Below are 19,503 nucleotides of genomic sequence, written 5' to 3' on the forward strand. Positions count from 1 at the left end.
GCAATTAAGACCCAAACCAGTTCTGACCTTCAGAACTCCGGGTGCAATTAAGACCCACACCAGTCCTGAACTACGTGCATTTAATGCACCACTTGCTCTAGAACCCCGGGCGCAATTAAGGCCCACACCGATTCTGAGCCTCAGAACTCCGGGTGCAATTAAGACCCAAACCAGTTCTGACCTTCAGAACTCCGGGTGCAATTAAGACCCACACCAGTCCTGAACTTCACGGTAAGGGTCCAAAACCCGTTAAAAACTCCACGCGCAATTAAGGCATACACCAGCTTCGAACGCCTGTACACAATACCGCGGAACCCCTGCCAGACCAAATTCTGGGCTTACAGCAACCAACCCATTACATACACCGGTGCCTTCCCCGGGCCAGAGGAATTCAGAAACTCACGTTTACTCCGTCATCTCGGGCGATTCTCGCAGGGAGCAGAGATTTCCCAATCGGTCAGAGAGAGTCGGGACTTTTAAATAAAAGAGGAGTCCTTACCTCTTAGTTATGTGCGCGCTGACTGTCTCTCCTGCCGATGGGAAGTTCTGCGCCTTCTGGAGCATCCGCCGACTACGCCAAATTTGTTGTAACAGAAGAAATAAGGTTCTTGATCCCGAGATGAAGTAAAACAGATGAGTTTATTGCATGCAAGGAACAATAAAGCCGAAGTCTTGTTTCCCGCAAGAAACAACAAAACCGAAGTATTGTTCCACGTACTGTTACAAACTTTTGGGTTATATAGTGTTTTCTTCTCCGTTTCTGACGTCACTCGGTCTGATGGTAAAGAGGGGGGTTCATGGTATTTGGCCAGTTTACGATGTTCTGGGCAAATGGTCAGTTTAACATTACACCCAGGGGGGTTCCTAGCTTGCATCTGCAATCCTTATCAGTTAACCCCCTTTCCTGCCATAAACCCCAGCTTGTGACTTAGAAGTCTAAACCCCCTACAGAAAGGATTAAATTCAAACCCCCGTCTTCACATCTTTCTTCATGGTTCTTTGAAAAACTCAATAGTTTAGACAGTCTTAGAGTTAGTTATTTGCTTTTGTGTATGTCTTTTTCATGAATGCCAGAGGTACTCGAAATGTTGTTAAAAGAAAAACTGTGTGCTGAGTTTTATTTTTTACAGGAAACGCATGCATGTTGAAACTAAAGTTTATAAATAATTGAGAAATATTAAAGCAAGGAAAATATGATACGTGTAAAATATACAATTTGATCACATAATTACTTAATTACCTCTGGTAGTTAAATGCTTTTTTCTGCTGCGTTTTTTTTCTCTTGTACATGACTCTGATCCTCTTGTTGTATTTGTATTTGTAAATTCTATGTTTAATAAAAAAAAATTAAAAAAAGCATTCTCTGGTGGTGTCCTGCAGGCTTCCTGTGGGTGTGTGTTGGTGGTATAGTGGTGAGCATAGCTGCCTTCCAAGCAGTTGACCCGGGTTCGATTCCCGGCCAATGCAGTGGCGAATGTTTTCAAATGCTGTTATGAGCCTTGGATTGTGACTAGCAAAGCAAAGCCTTTTGAAAGAGCTAAAGCACTGAAAAACGGAATTGAGGGAGAATCTTACAGGGGATTCTGAGCGGTGTCTGCATACACGCAGTCCGATACGGGTGCTGAAAGCTTGAGCTACTCTCAATGTCGTGCTGGCTTTCCCCGGAGTAAATCTGTTACATTGAAAGAATGCTTCTCGCAGGTTCAAAAAGGGACCCTTGTTAATTGGAGAAATCAATGATTTCGAATGAATTCTGTATGCGTTAAAAGACAGCTATACACAGAAAACATGCAGGACACTGCTCATGATGTTTCCCGAGCCGAAACACAGTGCGTTTTTTCAAGCCATCTGACAAAGCCCGCCCACTGAAAACTGCAGCAGATCGTGTAAAGACGTTCAACTTTGTAACTACTGCACGCACAGGAAGCAGAATAAATTCCTCTTTTCAAACTGTCAAAGGTTTGCTTTACGAACGCCGCAGGACATCGCACAATCTCTTTTGAACAGGGACAAACGATTTCTTATGGGGCGCAGTAAGTACTGTTACTGTCACTGCTCGATACCGACGTTGGCCTACTATACCATGTTCAGCCACTGCTAGAAAATGTACGGCTCTAGCACCGGAGCAAACAACAGGAGGGCCGATGTCGAACAGGCACACGTGTCAGACATGGAGAGCGATGAGAATGGGATTCGAACCCATGCCTGCAGAGCACAATGGATTAGCAGTCCATCACCTTAACCACTCAGCCACCTTGTCGATGAAACTGGGCTGTCCGGACATGGGTTGGCGCGCTCCAGATGATCTTTTTCTTTTTTTCCCCACATACTCGAGGGTCATTTTCCTGTTCCACATGTGATTTCAACATTTTCCTTGGGAGATGTCAAGCCAGCAAGCCACTGCTGTGGTTCAGTGGCCAGTGTGGAGTTCAGTGGCCCTGTTTACACAGAAAGCACATTGAGCTCCTTGGACATGAAAAGTTCCAGATAAAAGCCATTTGTCATCCTTTCTCTTGGTGTCGATGTTGCTATTGTATGTAAAGGTGGCAACTTGCTCAGCGAGCAGGCGGAGCACACACCGAATGCAGATGTGTCTGAGTGGTGTGTCCAAGTGGCTGCAAAAGGACAACACTCCTGGGGCCCCGTGGCTTAGTTGGTTAAAGCGCCTGTCTAGTAAACAGGAGATCCCCGCCTACGGCTAGACTTAATTAAATGCAAGTATTCATTTCCTGTCTTTAACGCGACTTGTTTTTCTTAAAATGGATGCAACTTGCAAAACATGAAATACAAGCCTTGCTAATCAGCGCTAGCAGCTGGCAAAAAAAAGGAGTCAGCTATTTTTTTTTCTTTAACCTTAACCCTGCTAACGGAGAAGAGTTAAACGACCGAGTCTATGCAGCTTAAACGGTGCGCAAGTCGGGTTCTTAGCTGAAAGGGTGGTAAATCACGCTCACCCCAGTCCTTAATCTTTTAAAGAGGATACAAAATTGAACCTAGTCGCCACATCACATACATCCTGTTAAATGATAAAAAGGTAACATCTATCCTCGCTCCAGAGTAAATCTCACGTTGAGGGCATCTTTTTTTTCACTTTACCGTGAGTCGGGCTCGGCTGCACAGAGGAGAGAGCAGAGCAATGAGGTCACAGGGACAGGGGAGTCACACGCTGGCGGTTTGAATACGCGGAAGATCACTGAGGGATCCACAGTATGTGGACCCTCCGTTCGCCATCAGTCCACACTCCGGACTCTGAATCCTGCCATCCGATTTAAGATCTCGGCGGAACCTGTGGCGCAGTTCCTTCTTAAAACGTAATCTGGTGAGCATTTCTAGAATCGCACTTGTATAGATGCAGCCTTTAATGTGTTGCTAGGTTAAAATTGATGACTTCTTGTATTTCAGTAGGCAACTGCCCTCTTGATTTTGGATTTAATTTCTTTATTACAGGGGCGCTTTTATGAAGACAGAGTCATGTTCAGGTACTTTGCTTGATGGAGGAAGCTCATTTCGGACTCTGTGATCTGCTCACCTGGAAAGGTCTGCTGTACTACTACAAGAGAGAAGTAGGGTCTGGAAGAAGGGACAATTTTATGATGCTTTGGAAGATAGTTTTTTTTTTCTTATACTGAAAATGAAAAGTAGTTGTTTCTATATGGACTCAGTCTTTGGAATTTGTATATTTATACATTTCAGTGAACCCTCAGCCATTCCTTCTGTATTGTAATTCAATTTCTCTTTTAAAATTCCTTCCCCACTTCTTGGACCTGCAGTTGCTGAACTCCACAATGGCTTCTATTGGAAAGTCTGTGACTGAGACCATTATTTATTTAGGAGCAATGAGCAATTCTTATATAAATGCAATAAAATCATTATGCTCAAACTATGAGAGAGAATTTTAAGGATAATTTAAGAAATCAGTCTTAGCTTGTTTCTATACACAGATGGTATTATTTATTTTCAAAGGAAACCCGCGAGGATTCCCCTGGTGTGCAAGATGTGCCTGAATACTTTTGATCAGCTTCCTGCTCACTTCAAGAGGGCGTGTATGAAGCACGCCACGGCAGAAGAGATCAGGTGGCCTCTCAACAGGCGAGGGAGGACATGATGAATCACCTGAAGAACGGGGTCATCATGGATTACCACAGAATAGAGATCAAAGGACACTTTGTGGGCTTGAAATACAAAGAAAATCATGTTCTATGGGACAAGATAAATACAAAACTTAAGCTTTTATTTTAATTAGATTTATTTATAAAGCATAAGCAATCATTTATTACATTAATATATGTGAAAATAACATTTTAGCATCATACGTTTAGTATATTTAGTCCCTAATGCTGAAAGAAATGATCATAGAACATGACATCTAACCTTACCTGCTGTGTTTTTAATCCCTATTGCTCAATGCACGGTGAAAGCATTGCATACATATGTCTGACAATGAGGAATGGGCCCCTGAGACAGTCATTTGCCTGTTTCACAAATGATCGTATTTTACTAGAGATTCTGTTTGGGATTCAGATGTGCATTCGGACAGCAATCCCTTTCAAGAAATGATACGTTCTGGATGAGGTCAAAGGTGCTGGAACACTGTATCTAGGATGTGTTTGCAGAGACTGTGTGTCTCCTGCTTCAACGCAGTGAGAAATAGATGTGCTCCTGTAATTCATTGGTACATGCCCAGGGCAGTAAGCAGTCTGAGGATTTATTTCCAGACGGCATAGAGCAGTGAAGCAGTGAAGTAGTGCAACACACTGGATCATTATATTATTAGAATCTATTCTACTTAAATTATTACATTATACACAATTTGAGTTCATTTTAAAAAGTAAAAGGTAATGAAAGGAATGCATTTTCGTAAGAAAGATAATACCGATATGCATGTGATAATCTTCCTTATATCATGTAGTGCGTCATTTGGACACTTTGTGGGATTGAAATACAAAGAAAATCATGTTCTATGGTACAAGATAAATACAAAACTTAAGCTTTTATTTTAATTAGATTTGTTTATAAAGCATAAGCAATCATTTATTATATTAATATATGTGTGTAGCGGCGAGGCTTATTAATAAGGCAGAATTAAGTGTTCTGAGCCTTCCCAAATGAGGCCCCATTTCTCTGTTCATCTCTGTGGTGCAGCCACAGAGAGACTATTCATGCAGGGTGATTTAAGGTCCTAGGACAGCTCCCAAAGGGGGATGCACTTAGCTAAGCCTGGCTATCATGATCAATGGTCATCCATTGGCGCCTATCTGTCTAGGGAGTGCCAGTTGGACATCTGGACTGCATTACTAAGTGTCAGGACTAAGTGACTCATATCTCACCTTGATCAATCAATCAGGGACTGGTAGGGCCGAGTAACCCACGTGGGACTCTGATGCCCATGGAACTTTCAGCCAATCAATGAGCTGAAGTTCCTCCAGGTAAAAACAGGCAACACAGAGAGCCTGTGAGATTCAGTAAGATTCAGAAGGGAGGATTCAGAGGATTCTGTGGACAATTCTAAAGGGAATTCAAAGGAGAATTCCAGGGCAGGGCGGCCCAGGAGCAGAAGGCTCCCAAGGGCAGGACATTCTCGCAGCGCGCCTCCTGACCATCCTGAGATTCAGCCCGGACAACCACGGAACGGCCAGTGTGTCCGAGTGCCAGAACTTTCCTTTGTTCTAAGAGTCTAGAGCGGAGGTTGCCAGAGAATAACCAGAGGATCCACCCGAGGTTAGCACCAGCAGCAGGCCTCGTGAACAGGTCGGAACTGTGGACAGCTGAATCACTATTCAGAACTAGCTCTTCATCAGAAACGAACCGGTCCTCTTCCTGACTTGCTGGGACCCACAGTCATCTTTTCTCCTGTGCACAAACTTTGCTAGTTAAAGCCCACAGTGAGCATCAGCAGCGCAGCGTCGCAAGCCGCACAGCACAGCCTGGCACGGAGCCAGAGAGCGCGGATTGGACAGCAACAGCCTGCAACTGTTTCTTTGTGCCCGCAGGAAGATCTGAATCCCCAAAGATTGGATGAGTATTCAACTTCAATGCATTACAGCTCGAGAATTCAATTGTTATCCCAACCAGTTGATATCAATTTAATTCCTAAGAGTTATGTACTTGTTTGAGTATCTAATGTAGAAGTTATAACCAAGTTCATTAACGAAACGGTCTTAATGAATGATATACTGAACGTATGTCCTCTTGATATGTGTAACACTTCGTAACTGACTGAATATATATCTTTTGTATTCTGATAACCCTCTCGATAAGATCTGTTAGGTTTACATGCATATTTTATGTATTAATAAATGTATCCTCGTGTATTAGTACCTGTGTGTGCGCGTTGTTTGAGTTATGTCACATGGTTGGATTCTAAAGCCATCAAAAGAATCAACTTTGTGATTTACTGCTACAATTAATAATTGTCTCAGTAAATGCCCAAACCCTACAGAACTGGTGCCTTCAGAGAGCCACTACATTTAATTTTGCTATGGCAACATTACATATTTGGCGTCCCTGAGCCGGTTTTCTTACATGTGAAAATAACATTTTAGCATCATATTATTACATACAGGTCTCTAGCTTCAACACAGTGATATATATATATACTCGGTGATTTATTGGTACATGCCCAGGTCAATAATCAGAATGAGGATTTATTTCCAGACGGGCTACAGGTAGTGTTGTGAAATACTTCAACACACTGGATCGCAGATTTAGACCCCCTGCACTCTTACTCCTTAAAAACCAAAGAAATGAAGATATGTAGCAATCACATTGCAACAGGGCTGACAGTGACTTAATGCTTATACTAGTGGACTTCTGGTACCTTTAGGGTACGGTGTTCCCTGAAGGGCTCTCAAACCCCGCATTTCAGATGCCTAGCTGTTTCGCTGATGTGTTGCACCTCAGAATCACTTTTAAACCTTACCTCTGGTATCTTTAATCCCTATTGCTCAACGCATGGTGAAAGTATTGCATAAATGTGTCTGAAAATGAGCAATGGGCACCTGAGAGACTCATTTGCCTGTTTCACAAATGATCATATTTGACTAGAGATTCTGTTTGGGATTCAGTTGTGCATTCTGACAGCAATCGCTTTCAAAAAACGATACATTCTGGATGAGGTCAAGGTGCAGGAACACTGTATTTAGGATGTGTTTGCACTTATTCTGTCTCTAGCTTCAACACAGCGATATATGTATATGCTCACTGATTTTTCGGTACATGCCCAGGGCAATAATCATTATGAGGATTTATTTCCTGATGTGCTAGGGGTAGTGTTGTGAAATACTTCAACACACTGGATCGCAGGTTTAAACCGCCTGCACTCTTACTCCTTAAAAACCAACAAATGCAGATATGTAGCAATCATATTGTAGCTGACACTCATTTGCCTGTTTCACAAATGATCATATTTTACTAGAGATTCTGTTTGGGATCCGGATGTGCATTCTGACAGCATCTCCTTATCGCGGCTTTGCCCTTCTCTTTGGACAATATCTCCATCTTGTGGTCGTTATTGGTAATGTCTAGACAACATCTCCATCTTGTGGTCGTTGTTGGTAATGTCTTCTTATGCCCTTATTTATTTTAATTCTCTATTAGTTGATTCTAGAATCTCTACAATGGAGATGAAAACATCAGTTTTATAGCAGACAATATGACATTATTTATAGTCCAATTAGAAACTTATTACCCTGTTTTTAACATAATAACAAATTAAAATTGATTAAAACTAAGTTTGGAACACCAGGGAACATAACAAATGATTTTTAGGAAAACCATGAGGTTCTCTGTGTCCAATGCCTGCAAGGGGAGAAAGCTAGAATCCTTTGATTTTTTCAAAATTTGAAAATAAACATCATATAACAACAGCTTTCATTCCTAGGAGTGAAAAATAACCATTTTTGAAGACATAGTAGTTTCTAAAACACTACAATAAAGTTAAAAACATCAGTTTTATATTACATTATTTTTAGTGAAATTAGTCATTTATTGCACTATTTTTAATAAAATCTCTAATTAAAAGTGATTAAAATTAAGTTTGGAACAACAAGGAACACACAAAAAAAAGATTTTTAGGAAAACCACGAGGTCCTCTGTGCCCGATGCCTGCAAGGGGAGAAAGCTAGAATCCTAAAAAAAGGTAATCAATTCGGATTAGTTTCCTTAGAGCTGGTTCAGAGTTTGCTCAAGAGTTTACCTTTCACAGATGCGCAAAGAAGAATGTTGGGGGTGCACGCTTCAAGGCGCCTTACAGCTGTAGGGAGTGATTTGAGACGATTCGTGGCGTGTGCTCATTCCCATATACCGTACGCCCCGGGGTGCAGTGCTAGGATGACGTACAATACCGCTTGGGCACGTAACGGCGTTATATGCAAGTGCGGGACGTGAGGGTTTTGCGTTTGTTCGTTTTGTTTTGCTCTGCTTTGCTTTGTTTTGCTTTCCATCGCGTTGGTAAGAGCATAAATAAAAAGGCGATTCCTGTGTCGACCACTAATGTAAGAGCTATTTCAAGTGCGCCGTGGTGCGGCTTTTCAAATGCTTAACAGGATGATTTTGCATGCACGCGTGCTTTCATGCAGTCGTGTGTGCAACCATGTCTGCTTACGTGCAAACGGGCGTGGTTTCATGTATGCAAAAAACTTTCCTGGGCTCTTCTGAAGCACATAAAATTATTTGGAGATATACATTTGTCTTATTTTCCTCTTAGGCTCTAGAATTGATAACTTTTTTTTCATTTTTGGCATTTTTCATCATTTTCCAGAAAGTGGTTCCAAGCCCGATATCATGCGAAGAAACTTCAGGATTCCGGGATCAGTCAATGGATTTTCTTCAAAGTTGGATTTTTGCACTCTGTGGACCAAGAGATGTTGTTCTATAATGTTTTTTTTTTTTTTCAAATTTAAAAATATCATTTTTTCATGGAGATTTGAATGGGATGGATTCACCCTCCTTTAGCCAGGACAGAGCTCCAGGAGCCTGGGTAGGATTCTAGCTTTCTCCCCTTGCAGGCACCTGGCACAGAAGACATCATTTTTTTCCTTAAAATCTTTTTTTTTTTGTGTTCCTTGTTGCTCCAAACTTAATTCTATTCACTTTTAATTAGAGATTATATTAAAAATAGTGCAATAAATGACTAATTTCACTAAAAATACTAAAAGTAATATAAAACGGATGTTTTTAACTTTATTGTAGTGTTTTAGAAACTAATGTCTTCAAAAATGGTTATTTTTCACTCCTAGGAATGAAAGCTGTTGTTATATGATGTTTATTTTCAAATTTTGAAAAAGCAAAGGATTCTAGCTTTCTCCCCTTGCAGGCATCGGACACAGAGAACCTCATGGTTTTCCTAAAAATCATTTTTTATGTTCCCTGGTGTTCCAAACTTAGTTTTAATCAATTTTAATTTGTTATGTTACAAACAGGGTAATAAAGTCTTAATTGGACTATAACTAATGTCATATTGTCTGCTACAAAACTGATATTTTCAGCTCTATTGTAGAGATTCTAGAATCAACTAATAAAGAATTGAAATAAAAAAAGGGCATAAGAAGACATTACCAACAACGACCACAAGATGGAGATATTGTCTAGACATTACCAACAACGACCACAAGATGGAGATATTTTCCAAAGAGGCAAGAGGGGCAAAGCTGCGATAAGGTAAAATCATTTTTTGAAAGAGATTGTTGTCAGAATGCACATCCGTATCCCAAACAGAATCTCTAGTAAAATATGATCATTTGTGAAACAGGCAAATGAGTGTCAGCTACAATATGATTGCTACATATCTGCATTTGTTGGTATTTGAGGAGTAAGAGTGCAGGTTTAAACCTGCGATCCAGTGTGTTGAAGAATTTCACAACACTACCTCTAGCACATATGGAAATAAATCCTCATAATGATTATTGCCCTGGGCATGTACCAAAAAATCAGTGAGCATATATATATATATCACTGGGTTGAAGCTAGAAACACAGAATAACTGCAAACACATCCTAAATACAGTGTTCCAGCACCTTTGACCTCATCCAGAACGTATCATTTCTTGAAAGGGATTGCTGTCCGAATGCACATCTGAATCCCAAACAGAATCTCTAGTAAAATACGATCATTTGTGAAACAGGCAAATTACTGTCTCAGGGGCCCATTTCTCATTGTCAGACACATGTATGCAATGCTTTCACTGTGCATTGAGCAATAGGGATCAAAAACACCGCAGGTAAGGTTAGAAGTCATGTTCTATGATCATTTCTTTCAGCATTAGGGACTAAATATACTAAACGTATGATGCTAAAATGTTATTTTTACACATATTAATGTAATAAATGATTGCTTATGCTTTATAAACAAATCTAATTATAATAAAAGCTTAAGTTTTGTATTTATCTTGTACCATAGAACATGATTTTCTTTGTATTTCAAGCCCACAAAGTGTCCAAATGATGCACCTTTGACCTCATCCAGAACGTATCATTTCTTGAAAGGGATTGCTGTCCGAATGCACATCTGAATCCCAAACAGAATCTCTAGTAAAATACGATCATTTGTGAAACAGGCAAATGACTGTCTCAGGGGCCCATTTCTCATTGTCAGACACATGTATGCAATGCTTTCACTGTGCATTGAGCAATAGGGATCAAAAACAGAATGGAAACCAACGAGGATGGGATTTGAACCCATGCGTGCAAAGCACAATGGATTAGCAATCCATCGCCTTAACCACTCGGCCACCTCGTTAACAAAACTGGGCTGTCCCAACTGGGTTGGTGCGCTCCAGATGATCTTTTTCTTTTTTTTCCCTCGTACTCGAGGGTCATTTTCCTGTTCCACATGCGATTTCAACATTTTCCTTGGGAGATGTCAAGCCAGCAAGCCACTGCTGTGGTTCAGTGGCCAGCGTGGAGTTCAGTGGCCCTGTTGTACACAGAAAGCACATTGAGCTCCTTGGACATGAAAAGTTCCAGATAAAAGCCATTTGTCATCCTTTCTCTTGGTGTCGATGTTGCTATTGTATGTAAAGGTGGCAACTTGCTCAGCGAGCAGGCGGAGCACACACCGAATGCAGATGTGTCTGAGTGGTGTGTCCAAGTGGCTGCAAAAGGACAGCACTCCCGGGGCGCTGTGGCTTAGTTGGTTAAAGCGCCTGCCTAGTAAACAGGAGGCCCTGGGTCTGAATCCCAGTGGATAACCGCCTACGGCTAGACTTAATTAAATGCAAGTATTCATTTCCTGTCTTTAACACGACTTGTTTTTCTTAAAATGGATGCAACTTGCAAAACATGAAATACAAACCTTGCTAATCAGCGCTAGCAGCTGGCAAAAAAAAAAGAAGTCAGCAATGTTTTTTTTCTTTAACCTTAACCCTGCTAATGGAGAAGAGTTAAACGACCGAGTCTATGCAGCTTAAACGGTGTGCACGTCGGGTTCTTAGCTGAAAGGGTGGTAAATCACGCTCACCCCAGTCCTTAATCTTTTAAAGAGGATACAAAATTGAACCTAGTCGCCACATCACATACATCCTGTTCAATGATAAAAAGGTAACATCTATCCTCGCTCCAGAGTAAATCTCACGTTGAGGGCATATTTTTTTTCACTTTACCGTGAATCGGGCTCGGCTGCACAGAGGAGAGAGCAGAGCAATGAGGTCACGGGGACAGGGGAGTCACACGCTGGCTGTTTGAACACGCGGAAGATCACTGAGGGATCCACAGTATATGGACCCTCCGTGCGCAATCAGTCCGCACTCCGGACTCTGAATCCTGCCATCCGAGTTAAGATCTCGGCAGAACCTGAAGCGCAGTTCCTTCTTAAAACGTAATCTGGTGAGCATTTCTAGAATCGTACTTGTATAGATGCAGCCTTTAATGTGTTGCTAGGTTAAAATTGATGACTTCTTGTATTTCAGTAGGCAACTGCCCTCTTGATTTTGGATTTAATTTCTTTATTACAGGGGCGCTTTTATGAAGCCAAGGGACCAGGGAGCTGCCCCAGTACTGGGATGGCCAGTTCGAAATCATAGAAACTATTGTCAATTCCAGTCCCATGTCAGTGCGAGCAGGGATTTTGACATCTTGTTTTGCTATGTTCTGCACCAACAGGCAGGTGGCTCAGCCATTCCGTTCCAGTCTGGGGGTACAACAGACTGCTAGGTTCAGTCTGATAAACTGAGCTGATGGTTGGAAGAAAACCATCTCAGCGTCCATTCTCTGTCCCTTCTTTAGGACAAGGCGTACCGGAAACCCTGCTGTTGACGCAGGAACGATCAGGTCCGATTCGTTTACTACCTGGCAGGCCTGAGGAATCGTCTGACCTGACCGAATGTTCTCGGGGTCACCGCTTAGAGAGTGGGCATCTGGGTCCACCCGTTTCCACAGCACACTGTTTACTGTGTCCAGCTGGGCGCCCAGTCGAACCAATAGGTCTGCACCAATGCAGACCGAATGGGTCAGCTGAGGTGCTACCTGGAAGTAGTGAGCAAACTTCCTTTTTCTGATGGAGATGGAAGCTACACAGCTTCCTTTGCTCCAAATGGACCTATGAGGTGGGGGTGCCCACCACAGAACCTGTGACTGCGTCACCAGGGTCACCTGACAGCTTCGCGACAGGTCCTCGAACAGACCTTCACTGATTATGGACTTCTCAGAGCTGAGGCTAAGAATTACATCATCAACCTGCACTTCTGCCACCTGGACCCCCTCCCACCACCATGGGGTGGTAGTCCTGGACCCCCTGAGGTACCAGGGTGCACAGAAAGGACTCCCATTCATTACCGGACAGGGAGATCCACTCTTCTTCAGGGATGAAAAGGGGGTGTGCTTTACCTGGCGGGTCAAGCAGCTGCTCGGAGCACTGCTCCTGTAGTTGGGAGACCGTGGGAGTGCTGGCCTGGGCAGGACTTCCCTGTAGTTTTGGAAAGCAAGAAGAGACATTTATTCTCGTCCAGAGGAACCAGGAGGAACCTCCAACTCAGCTATAGTGTTCAGTGGGCACTGTGTGATCACAGCATAACCACTGAATCCCCCTTTTTGCTGTGCAACAGGCTTAGGGTTTTTGACCTGAGCCCACAATTTTCCACGCTGGCAGTCCACCAGAGGCTCCAGCCTGTCAAGCAGGTCTTGGCCAATGAGTAGTGGCTCTGTTTTTAACCTAGAGATGTAAACAGGATGCACCACGTTCATTGGCCCGAACCTAAGTGCCACCCACACTCGGTGTGTGATCCTGGCATGATCCTGGGTATAGCTGGAAATATCTATCTTACACGGTTCTACCTTAAGTCTGATGCCTTTTCCTTTCGCTACTCGTTTGAGCTCGCTGAGTAGATCGGCTGACATCAAACTAATTTCAGCCCCAGTGTCAATCAGTGCTTCTCTATCTAAGACGTTTTCAAGAGAAACCTTGATATAAATACGCCTTGCTTTGCCTTTCTGGCTGAGATTCCCTAAGAATTGTAGGAAGCCTGCCTTTTCTTTGACTTCAGTGGCGGGGTCAGCGCCCAACTCAGAGTCAAAGCCTTCTTCCAGGCAGGAACCCTCCCACCCAATCAGATAGACTGAGGGAGGGGCTTGGGACGGATCCCCGCCTCCTCCAGTGAGAAGGGGCGTGGTCCCCCTAAGCTCATTCACACTTCTGGCATTCGCTGCGGAAGGTTTACCCTGTCCTGATCTCTCAGGCAGGGCTTGTTCAAGCCTGGCCAGGCGGGCTGCAGTCGACTCCCTTCGTCCAGTCTTATGATAGACTCTGCCTGAGCCCTTGCCTTCCCCGTAGCGCTCACGGCGGCTCTGACGCTTAGTGCGGTCCTGCCTGCCTATTTTGCGCCGGGGCTTAGCGGGGCTTACCTTCGGCAATAGGATTTATACTCTCCAAGATGATATTTGCACTTTCTGGAGAGGCGATTTTCTCCACTTCAGTAGCCCGATTTCGTCGATTGCGTGGAGAGGGCTGTAGAATGTGGCGCCGTCTTTCCTGCTCCGTCCATGACAGGCGTGCTGGTCTCTGGAGAGAGAGCACGGTCCATCAGCGCACCCCAATAAAGGCACTGGAAGCAGCTGAATCGCATTGGTGAAGCTCAGCGCTGGGCCGCTGGGCACATCTGACCACAGTTTCCGTAGTGTAGTGGTTATCACGTTTGCCTCACACGCAAAAGATCCCCGGATCGAAACCGGGAGGAAACAGACCAGACTTCTTCTGTCGCCACGCACAAAAGGGGATTGGGGATTCGCCTAGTGCTGTGATCGAACAGACCCACTCACCTCTTAGTGTGGCGGGATCTGCACAGTGCATGTCGCAGCGCATCCTGCTTTCACTTCAATGCGCGTCCTGATGTACCCCGGTCTCCCGCGTGACAGGTGGGGACAGGTGACAGGTCCACGTGACAGGTCCTATACTAACGAGGAAGACATCGCTCTCTCCGACCCCCGGCATCGTGTCCCGACCCACCGTGCTGGAAGCCGACTCGTGCTGTGATTCCTTTACGGAGCAGAAATGACAACCGAGGAGCCGAGAGATCATTTCAGCATTTCGCGTCTGAACGGAAAACACAAACGACCAACTCGGAATGATTTGCCTTTGACGCTTATCAAAGCGTTCTTTGTGCATCGAACAGACCCACTCACCTCTTAGTGTGGCGGGATCTGCACAGTGCATGTCGCAGCGCTCCCTGCTTTCACTTCAATGTGCTTCCTGATGTCGAGTCGTGTGCCGTGCGGAGGCTCTGAAAGCGAGAGCAATGAAAAGGTGCACGACGCTATGTTAGAAAACAGAGAAGTGAAAGGCAGTCCTTTCTCTAAGGAGGTAAAAGAAAAGCTACTCCCCGTCGGGGAATCGAACCCCGGTCTCCCGCGTGACAGGCGGGGATACTTGCCACTATACTAACGAGGAAGACATCACACGCTCCGACCCCCGGCATCGTGTCCCGACCCAGCGTGCTGGAAGGCGACGCGTGCTGTGATTCCTTTACGGAGCAGAAATGACAACCGAGGAGCCGAGAGATCATTTCAGCATTTCGCGTCTGAACGGAAAACACAAACGACCAACTCGGAATGACTTGCTTTGGACGCTTTTCAAAGCGTTCTTTGTGCACGACAACTGCGCCGCCTAGCAGATACAAATGGGTTGTACAACTTTGAAGTAGCAAATGGAAGAGGGCTAAGCCTCCTCTCTTTTAGCCCAGGTTCGATCTGTCTCCCAGAATCACCAGGGCGCACGCACACACACACACCCGTGCCGTTGAAGTACTCTGCTTCATTTCTAAGGGCAACTCAACATTCACTCCTACCCCGAGTGCAGAAAAGACAGCGTCTGCAGCAACAGCAGCTCAGGTCTCTGCACAGGAGCTAAGCTGCCCCCATCTCCTCTGCTCTGCGGCTCCTACGGAGTGGAGTCCTGCCTGGAGCCGTGTTTGCAGGCGGCGGCTCCCCGCACCCTGTCTGTGCGTCGTGTCCAAGAGCTCCTGGGAGGAAGAGAGAGCCCTCCGACTCGGGGGCTTTTCCACGGTCTGTGTGAGGAGGGGCGGGTGTGTCCAGCAGCTTATCGAGCGGAAGCCTGGGGCGGCGGAGAGCTGTGATCGTGCAGACCTTGAGGTGTCACCTCTTTGTCTGCTTTCCCGCCCTCCCTCCGCCCAAGCTCTGCTCCAAAGTAGCCCGGCAACCCCTCACACCTGCACGTGTCACAACCTAAGGTGTGGTCATGAGACACCCATGGGGTGTTGTTCTGTTCTTGCTAATTGTTTCCTGCCCGTCGCAGGCAGGAGTCCATGCGAGGAAGATGCGCTGGACAGAGCTCAGAGGGCGCACCTGGGTGGCTTTCCTTCTGAGTGACGTTCCTGCAACACTCTCCCGCTACTCTTGGTGCGCTCATGCCGCAACACAGGAAGGCTGGAGCAGGTGGCTGTGGGCTCTGTGCACCGCCGAAATAGCTCAGCTGGGAGAGCGTTAGACTGAAGATCTAAAGATCCCGGGTTTCGGTGTTTTGTTTCATCGCGCCCTTTGTTCCTCTCTCCAGCGCCCCCTGCCTAAACGCGTCCCTTTCTCAGCCCGAAACGCAAGCGAGACACCAGCAGCAGTCCCCGCAGGTTTCCGTGGTGTAGCGGCTATCACGTTCGCCTAACACGCGAAAGGTCCCCGGTTCGAGACCGGGCGGAAACAGCCTCGTTTTGCACGCTCCTGTACTTCACAGAGGTATTGAGCGACCGGTCATTTGTTCCCAATGTATTTCCGGTGCCTTCATGCACTCTTGTACCAAACGCACGTTCCTTCTGTATGCGGAGCCGATCATTTGCAATTGGGCTGTGCCGACAGATCAGGACGAGCTCTGTCGGCTCAATAGCAGCGCAGGACCTGCAAGAACAACAGAAAGATTAGCATCCAGCGGGGGCTTCTTAGTGAGCCCAAGATCTCATCAAGAATCGGCTCCAGCAACAGGGCTGGGCGCATTGTTCCATTCTCCGACCACTCTCGGTGTAAACAAGTCCCTCCTGGTCTCTGCTTGAATTGCACTTTCCTGCGTTTGCTTTGGTGTAACTGGCTTCCCCTGCATGGGCGAATGTGAAGAAGATCCTTAGTAAGTCATTGAAGAAACCCGAGAAGAGGTCGGAGTGGTCTCTGTCGTTCATCAACGATCCAGTCAGGCAGTACTCCTCTGTAAAGCGCCGTTCGTTCACATCAATTGGCTTTTTTTTGCCTTCATTCGTGCAAGTAGTAAAAGCAGACGCCCCTATTCTGCCGTGACCCGGATTCGAACCGGGGTTGTTGCGGCCACAACACAAAGTACTGACCACTATACGATCACGGCGAGTTACCGATACACACGTGGCAGGGCGGAAAAGGCTGTGCTCTCTTCGTGTGACATAATTCGGGAAAGTCCTGACGTTGCATTTCAACTGAGCCCCAGTATACATCGACCCTTCGACACTCTGAGTGACAGCTCTCTTGCGTGTTTTCTCATATTTATGTAGTTTGCTTGCATGATGCCCGGAACAGCAGGGTTGTGCACTCCCATATGGTCTAGCGGTTAGGATTCCTGGTTTTCACCCAGGCGGCCCGGGTTCGACTCCCGGTATGGGAACGTGTCAATCTTGCCTCCTGCTTTCCAAAAGATCAGCACTGTGTACGAAGGAGCCGCATTAAAACTACTCAACGTGCGAGAAGAGGGGGCGCTTGTTTCCAGCCGAAACTTCTCGCGTGTGAGACGAGCTGACCATCGCTGCAGTAGGTGGGAGGGTCACTCTGGTAGACAGGGCTGACCTTCGGCAATAGGATTTATACTCTCCAAGATGATATTTGCACTTTCTGGAGAGGCGATTTTCTCCACTTCAGTAGCCCGATTTCGTCGATTGCGTGGAGAGGGCTGTAGAATGTGGCGCCGTCTTTCCTGCTCCGTCCATGACAGGCGTGCTGGTCTCTGGAGAGAGAGCATGGTCCATCAGCGCATCCCAATAAAGGCACTGGAAGCAGCTGAATCGCATTGGTGAAGCTCAGCGCTGGGCCGCTGGGCACATCTGACCACAGTTTCCGTAGTGTAGTGGTTATCACGTTTGCCTCACACGCGAAAGATCCCCGGATCGAAACCGGGAGGAAACAGACCAGACTTCTTCTGTCGCCACGCACAAAAGGGGATTGGGGATTCGCCTAGTGCTGTGATCGAACAGACCCACTCACCTCTTAGTGTGGCGGGATCTGCACAGTGCATGTCGCAGCGCATCCTGCTTTCACTTCAATGCGCGTCCTGATGTACCCCGGTCTCCCGCGTGACAGGTGGGGACAGGTGACAGGTCCACGTGACAGGTCCTATACTAACGAGGAAGACATCGCTCTCTCCGACCCCCGGCATCGTGTCCCGACCCACCGTGCTGGAAGCCGACTCGTGCTGTGATTCCTTTACGGAGCAGAAATGACAACCGAGGAGCCGAGAGATCATTTCAGCATTTCGCGTCTGAACGGAAAACACAAACGACCAACTCGGAATGATTTGCCTTTGACGCTTATCAAAGCGTTCTTTGTGCATCGAACAGACCCACTCACCTCTTAGTGTGGCGGGATCTGCACAGTGCATGTCGCAGCGCTCCCTGCTTTCACTTCAATGTGCTTCCTGATGTTGAGTCGTGTGCCGTGCGGAGGCTCTGAAAGCGAGAGCAATGAAAAGGTGCACGACACTGTGAAATAAACATTAATAAACGCATATATAACGTCGAAAACACATCTAACACTAGGAGTATACAGCACTCTGCACAGTGTACGAAGTAAATTATTTTCGCAGTAATTAATTATATTTACTATATTTATTATACACGTGTAAATTAATTACTGCGAAAATAATTTACTTCGTACACTGTGCAGAGTGCCGTATACTCCTAGTGTTAGATGTGTTTTCGACGTTATATATGCATTTATTAATGTCGTCGATTTTACGGTTGCAATTCGACGTTGATTATACTTCGAGGCGACGTATATATACGTATAACCTTATTTTCGCCGTGAATATACGTATATTCGACGAATCAATGCCCACAGCTTGGCATACAAGGGTTTTGCGGAGGGGTCTTGCCACCTGCCTGAAAAAAAAACAGTAAAATGTTTGAGTGCCTATAGAGTTTCTATTTTTATTTTCTTGAGAAAAGTTGATACCATTTCCTGGAAACCCCGTCTCCCATCAGTGCGCGGTGCCCGGGGAAAAATCTGTAGGGGGGCGTCTGAAATTCTGAGCGGGGGTGATATTTCGGTTGAAACGGAGCTGTACGGTGCAGCTACCCAAATGAAATCTCGCAGCTATGCCATTGATTAGTGCTTCATGATAGAAGATATCGACTAGCAATCTGGTATTTGCGATGAAGTTCAGTTTCACATTTTTCGTCACTCTCACTGGAGAGTATTGCCTGGAGCGAAAAGTACCATAAGCGTTCATTTTTGCAGCTACATGGACGTTCTGAATCGTTAAGAAAAAATGTTGTAAAACCAACAGAAAGCACAGACTGCTATAACTAGTCCTAGTTATATAACGATTTTAAGTATAATGATAAACTACTGCAAGGAATCGGTCCACCTGAGCAAACAGGATCGTAATGTTGACACTCAATAACGACACTGATATGTGCAGTTCCTGGACGGATAGCCCTCCTGCCCATCAAACAGACTGAGTGACTGTTCGTGTCATTTAGTGTTGTCTGACCATTGACAAAGTACAACTATTTTTTTAGGGCGCAAATTAAGTTAGGTAAATCTTTTTGCCCAAAACTGAAGGGGCGACATTCCCCCCTCCCCCCGTGATGCCAGGCCTGTCCCCATCCTATTCCATAATGTCATTATATATAATACCATACAACAGTGACCGATCCTTACTAACTACATGCGTTAAAATTGCACATCAGCTCATAGCAGGGGGCACATAGCCGCGATGTATTTTCAATGTTATATTTCAACCATAATATCGACAACATTAATAAACGCATACGTTGAGAAAATATCGAACCCAGCATATTTTCCGCTTATATACCACAATGCATTGCTAGTATTC

The 19,503-nt window shown here is 45.4% G+C and overlaps 6 non-coding genes across 6 annotated transcripts; 3 read left to right on the plus strand and 3 right to left on the minus strand.

Moving 5' to 3' along the window:
- The first annotated feature begins 1,395 nt into the window (after positions 1-1,395).
- trnag-ucc (transfer RNA glycine (anticodon UCC)) lies at positions 1,396-1,467 on the plus strand. The gene has a single exon. It is a non-coding gene; the product is annotated as a tRNA-Gly (tRNA).
- Positions 1,468-10,652: 9,185 nt separating this feature from the next.
- Positions 10,653-10,734, minus strand: trnas-gcu (transfer RNA serine (anticodon GCU)). Its single transcript has one exon. It is a non-coding gene; the product is annotated as a tRNA-Ser (tRNA).
- Positions 10,735-14,802: 4,068 nt separating this feature from the next.
- trnad-guc (transfer RNA aspartic acid (anticodon GUC)) lies at positions 14,803-14,874 on the minus strand. The gene has a single exon. It is a non-coding gene; the product is annotated as a tRNA-Asp (tRNA).
- A 1,192-nt stretch (positions 14,875-16,066) lies between these two features.
- Positions 16,067-16,139, plus strand: trnav-aac (transfer RNA valine (anticodon AAC)). The gene has a single exon. It is a non-coding gene; the product is annotated as a tRNA-Val (tRNA).
- Positions 16,140-16,713: 574 nt separating this feature from the next.
- trnah-gug (transfer RNA histidin (anticodon GUG)) lies at positions 16,714-16,785 on the minus strand. The gene has a single exon. It is a non-coding gene; the product is annotated as a tRNA-His (tRNA).
- Positions 16,786-16,986: 201 nt separating this feature from the next.
- trnae-uuc (transfer RNA glutamic acid (anticodon UUC)) lies at positions 16,987-17,058 on the plus strand. The gene has a single exon. It is a non-coding gene; the product is annotated as a tRNA-Glu (tRNA).
- The last annotated feature ends 2,445 nt before the right edge of the window (positions 17,059-19,503 follow it).

The sequence above is a fragment of the Lepisosteus platostomus genome, unplaced genomic scaffold (assembly GCF_059453375.1).
Source record: "Lepisosteus platostomus isolate fLepPlt1 unplaced genomic scaffold, fLepPlt1.hap1 Scaffold_42_H1, whole genome shotgun sequence".
NCBI lineage: Eukaryota > Metazoa > Chordata > Actinopteri > Semionotiformes > Lepisosteidae > Lepisosteus > Lepisosteus platostomus.